Raw genomic sequence first — 6000 nt, 5'->3', positions numbered from 1 at the left:
ACACACACACACACACACACACACACACACACACACACACACACACAGCTGCCAGGCGGGTGTGGTGGCACACGCCTCTAATCCCAGCACTCGGGAAGCAGAAGCAGGTGGATCTCTGTGTGGCCAGCCTGGTCTACAGTGTGAGTTCAGGATTGCCAAGGCTACACAGAGAAACCCTGTCCCCCCAAAACAAAAACAAAACAAAGCTTGCTGACAGAGTGCTGCTCGGAGGGAAAACTATTAGTGACGGGAGTGGAGGCATATTTACACAGCCGTAGGTGCCATTATGAACTCCGTGTACTAGCAGAATGTTGAGGGAGAGAAGCCAGGTGCTGGAGCATATGTGCAGTGAAGCTATTTACAAAGTCTCAAAACACAAGAGACATGTTGTTTCTGCGTACACACATATGTAGTGGTCTGCAGTGAGTGTGGAGACTGTAGCTCGGGATGGCAGCTTCCTGTGCAGAAGGGGGCGGAGCAAGATGGGGGAGGGGAGGGGAGCCTGCTGCCCGAGCCGCATCTCAGTCTCTTCATCGTCTGCCGTGTGCCTACTTAACTGCCTGGGGCAGCCAGCCAGCCGCTGTGGGACGGAAGGCCTGGGAGCCAAACACGGCTTTTACATTTTAAGATTCTTAGGGAAACTGAGAGGACACTCTGGGGTGTGTGAGAATATCACAAAGTTCCAGTTTCGGTGTTTGGGATAAGTACTTCTTTCCTGGAGCGCAGCCTTGCTAGTTTACCTACAAATGGGCTAAACGGCTTTCAGGCTGCGGGGCAGTCCAGCAGGGACTGTGGGTAGGGTAGGGCTGAGACATTTATAATCTGGCCCTTTAAAAGATCTAATTACTGGCTGGAGAGATGGCTCAGAGGTTAAGAGCACTGGCTGCTCTTCCAGAGGTCCTGAGTTCATCCCAGCAACCACATGGAGACTCAAAACCATCTAAATGAGATCTGGCGCTCTCTTCTGGTGTTCAGTTCTACATATAGGCAGAATACACGCTGTATATATAGTAAATAAATAAACTTAAAAAAAAAAAAAGGGAAACGACCTAATTACTGCCGGGCTGTGGTGGTGCGGGCCTTTAATCGAAGCATTCAGGGGGCAGAGGTAGGTAGAATTCAAGGCCGGCCTGGTCTACAGAGCAAGTTCCAAGACAGCCAGGGCTACACAGAGAAACCCTGTCTCAGCTCTCCCACCCCCAAATATGAATTACTTCTTTGTGTATGAGTGTTCTCAGGAATGAGTTCTCTCTTTCCACCACCTGAGGGATTGGAACGCCAGTCGCCAAGAATGGCAGGAAGTACCTTTATCCACGGAGCTACTTACCAAAGCCAAATCTGTCTGTTTAAAAGAACTAATGTAGGGACATGTGAGCACAGTGATTGGAGGACATCAATCCCTGCGACCACGATCCTACTGCTTTTCTTCTGTGACAGGCTCTCTCAATGACCCGGAACTCATCAGCTGGGTTAGACAGACTGGGCGTGCAAGCCTCAGGGATTTTCTTGTCTCTTCCTCTGGAATGCTGGGGGAACAAGTACGCCTGCCCAACCGGTTTACATGGGTTCTGGGCATCAAACTCAGGCTCTCGAGCTTTCTAGGTACGTGCTCTCCCTGCGCCTTTTCTGGCCCTTCATAGAAAACATTTCCAACCCTGCCTAGTGCCATAAGAGGGTGTGGGATCCCCTGGAACCACAGAAGACTGGAGATGCCCTGTAGCTGCTGGGAACTGAACCGATGTGGGGGTGGGTTTCATCTCCAATCTCTTCTTCTGGCCTCCTCAGGCACCAAGCATGCAAGTCGAATACTCATAAAATGAAAAAAAAAAAAAAATTAGTGTGTGTGCGTGCATGTGTGTGAGTGTGTGTGTGTGTACGCATGCACAGGACACCTTTCAGGAGTTGCTTTTCTTCTACCACGTGGGTTCTGTGGGCTTCATTTGGCTTGGCAGCAAGTGTCTTTATTATTTATTTCCTCCTTTAGGGTCTGGGGTAGCCCAGGCTGGCCTTGAGCCTCTGTGTAGCCAAATATGAGCTCCTGATTCTCCTTCCTCCGCCTCTCAAATGCTGGGTGTACAGGTGTGCACAGCCTCGCCTGCTTATCCCCTTCCATTTCTTAACGGTTACCAAGCAACAACGTTGTTGTGCACACAGTCTCTCACTCCTTTCTTCCAACTAATTTCCTTCCTTCCTCTCTTCCTCTCTTCCTTCCTTCCTTCCTTCCTTCCTTCCTTTTTTGGTTTTTGGTTTTTCAAGTCAGGGTTTCTCTGGCCATCTTGGAACTCATTCTGTAGACCAGGCTGTCCTTGAACTCACAGAGATACACCTGCCTCTAGAATGCTGGGATTAAAGGCGTGAGCCCCTATACCCGGCTCTACAACCTATTTCTCATCAGAGACTTTAAAAGCCTCTGACTACTCTTATTTTTTTTTATGACTTATTTATTATGTATACAATATTCTGTCTGCATGTACACCTGCATGCCAGAAGGCACCATATTCCCTTATGGATGGTTGTGAGCCACCAAGTGGTTGCTGGGACTTGAACTCAGAACCTCTGGAAGAGCAGCCAGTGCTCTTAACCTCTGAGCCATCTCTCCAGTCCCCCCCCCCCACTACTCCTCTTAAAATAAATTCCCTGCAACAAATTGCCAAGTCCTCCCTCCCCTCCCGCTCTAGCTCTCACTCACCCTCTGTACTCCAAGACTCTAGCTTCACTGTTCCCCCTCCTTCTCTGAGCCGCTCCCTCTTCCTCGGCTTTTCCTACAAGAGGTTGACAGTTTAGAGGGCTCTCCTGACTCCCAAACAGCAGTCCAACCTAAGGCTCTTTCCCAGAAACCAGGGCTCCCGTTCACTGTCCGCAGAGCACTGAGCTTCCCGTCAACTCTCTAGTCTCACTGTCTTCTTGCTGTGCCACTCTTCCCTTGAGGTTAAAGTTCACCTCTGATCTCTCTCTGGAAGTCCAAAGGCCTTTCCTCTCTGCTGATATCCTCCAGTGGGCTCTCCTGTCTGAAATTAAGTGCAGGCAGGCCGCACTGGGGAAGGACATGTGCTGCCACCTCTGACATCCCTGCTTCTCAGGGCCCACACGGTGGAGGGAGATAACCGACTCTCTCAGGTTGTCCTCTGACCTCCACACTCGCACTTCGCTTGTGCCATCCGCTTGTGCTTTAGCGTGTGCATGTACCAATAAATATACTTTTAAAAATGAGACATGTCTTAGTTAGGGTTTCTATTGCTGTGAAGAGACACCCTGACCATGGCAGCTCTTAGAAAGGAGCACATTTAATTGGCTTACAGTTTCAGAGGTCTAATCCATTGTCATCATGGCGGGAATCGTGGTGGTGCGCAGGCAGACGTGGTCCCGGAGCAAGGCAGAATGACAGTCTGCCATAGGGTACCAGTGCGGTGCTGGGAAGCTGCTTTACTGTGCCACACAAGGCCCAGCAGAAATCACTGTCTAGGCACGGTGGCGCACAACTTTTATGCCAGCACTTGTGAAGCAGTGACAGGTGACTCTGTGAGTCTAAGGCCAGCCTGGGCTGTCATCTCCAAACAAACAAACAAACAAACAAACAAGAGGTACAATTGGTTTAGGTCAGGGTGGCTGTGGTGGGAGAAAGGGTTTAATATTCTTGGCTCCTCTATCACTTATTATTTAAAATATTACCACTGGTTGGTGAGGCTTTTCTTTTGGAAGGAATCTAGGGTGGAAAACTGGATTGAGGGCGGAGAACAAAGAGCAGGGAAGAAGAGGGCATTTCTGAGTTGGGCGATGTTAAGCACGCCCCGTGGGATTCAGTGCTATTTAACATTTCATAAATGATTTTTAAGAAGGGAGTCTTTGAGACACTTCAAGGTACACAGATTATCCTTTCATTTTCAGGTAGCAAAATGTCAAGCCCACAGGGAACATCTAAGCCAGGAACTGTAGTGGTCGTGATAGCCTGTCACCCCAGCACTTAGGGGGTGGGGCAGTAGGATCAGGGGTTCAAGGGCTGCCTAGGATACATGGCGTCCTGCCTCAGGGCGCGTGGTGGCTAATGTCAAATGATGAGATTCAGGACCCCCTGGGAGACAGGCTTCTGTCTGGGATTAATTAAGGTGGGAAGAGCCAGTCTAATGATGGCTGAAGCCATTCCCTGGGGTTGGGATCCTGCATTGTACGAAGGAAGGACGTGAGCTGAGAAACAAGTCTTCATCCCCTTCTGCTTCCTGTGGTTGCCACATGACCAGCTGCCCCAAGCTCCTACTCCTTGTGACTGACCTCTCTGTGAGGACCTTGACCTGGAGCTGCGCGCCAAAAACCAAGCCCTTTCTTCCTTAAGTTGCTTTTGTCAAGTGTTTCATTACAGCAACAGGAAAAGCAGCGAGGGCAGGGAGCATGCTCCAGAACACTTCTGAAACTATGTAAGCAAGCAAGCCGCAAAGTGGAAGTTGTCTTGCTACCCCGCCCGGCCCCCATAAGGCAGCTTACGTGGGAGAGAAGATGATTTAGATGCCACCTTTTAGAGAATGCACTGAAATGCCAGCTGGCACCAAGGAAAGGGACCTGGAAGTCAAAGAAAAGTATCCTTCGAGAAATCAAGGGGGCTGGAGCGATGGCTCAGTCATTAAGGTGCCTACCATGAAACATGAGGACCTGAGTTAGGATCTTGCCGTCTGTCTCTAACTCCAGTGCTGGGGGGATGGAGACAGGTGGGTGTCTGGAGTTCACTGGCCAGCCTGTCTTGGCAATCTGTGAGCTCTAGGTTCAGGGAGAGACTGTGTCTTAAAATACGGTGTGACAGTGATGAGCACCTCAACCTTTGGCCTCCGTGTGCGCGTGCACCCACATGCGAGTTCATTCAAACGTGTGCACAGACATGCACATACCACACGTGCCGGACTTTAGCCCCCGCTTTCCCCCATGTTCGAGAACTTGCTTTGCAGCCCTTGCCCATGCTGGCCTTGAGCTTGCAGCTCTTCTCTTTTCTCAGCCCCCCAAGTTCGGGGATTACAGCCATGTATGGACACTCGCCGTGTGACACCAGCTCCTCTGAAGTTGAAAAGGCCAGCTGAAGTTCAGACCACTTCGAATAAAGACAGAGGAAGCTGGGGGGATGGCTGGGTGGGGAAGAGCATGTGCCCCTTTTACAGAGGACCCAGGTTCAATCCCCAGCACCCACATGGCAGCTCTCAGCTGTCTGTCACCCCGGTTCCAGGGGACCTGACACCCTCTCCGGACCTCTGTGGAAATTAGACATTCATACAAATAAAACACTCATATATGTAAAACAAAAACAAATAAAGGTGAGCCAGTCGAGGTGGCGCACGCCTTTAATCCCAGCACTCAGGGGAGGCAGAGGCAGGAGCATCACTGTGACTTCAAGCGCAGCCTGGTTTACAAAGCTAGTCCAGGACAGCCAAGGCTACACAGAGAAACCCTGTCTTGAAAAACTGACCAACCGACCAACCAACCAAACAAAGTTTAAAAAGTAAACACTGAAATGGAAGAATAAAGACAATATCATCAGCTGCAACAGGGGTCAGGGGTTTTGTTTGTTTGTTTGTTTGTTTGTTTTCTGTTGTACAACATTATCCTCAGAGCCAAATAGCTGTCACCTTCAGGACCTCAGCCACCTTCTTGCAAAACATTGCCATAGACAGGCTTGTTGGTGGCTCACATTCCCTTATAGAAGGGAGGAGGGAGTGGTGAAGGCCATGGGACCCTCACCTGAGGGTCCAGTTACTCCTCCCTGTCACTTGTATAAATTCCGGTCGTGGAGAGGGCTCGGGTACACGGGCCAGGGAAGGGGCTCTGTCTGTGTGCGTGGCGATGGGGAAACAAGCATCCATGCTCCATGCGGACTTTCCAGCGTGGATGGTTCAGGGTCAGCTGGTGGGAGCGAACGTTTGTTTGTTACTGGGACCTCAGAAGGAGGGGGTCGAGCGTTAGTGCCCTCCCCTGAGAAAGTCCTCTCCACATTTTCTTCAGGCGTTGGTGTGAAGTGCTAAGAAA

This window comes from Psammomys obesus, unplaced genomic scaffold (assembly GCF_907164565.1).
Source record: "Psammomys obesus unplaced genomic scaffold, mPsaObe1.curated_primary_1811, whole genome shotgun sequence".
Lineage (NCBI taxonomy): Eukaryota > Metazoa > Chordata > Mammalia > Rodentia > Muridae > Psammomys > Psammomys obesus.
Note: the sequence above shows the minus strand (reverse complement) of the source record.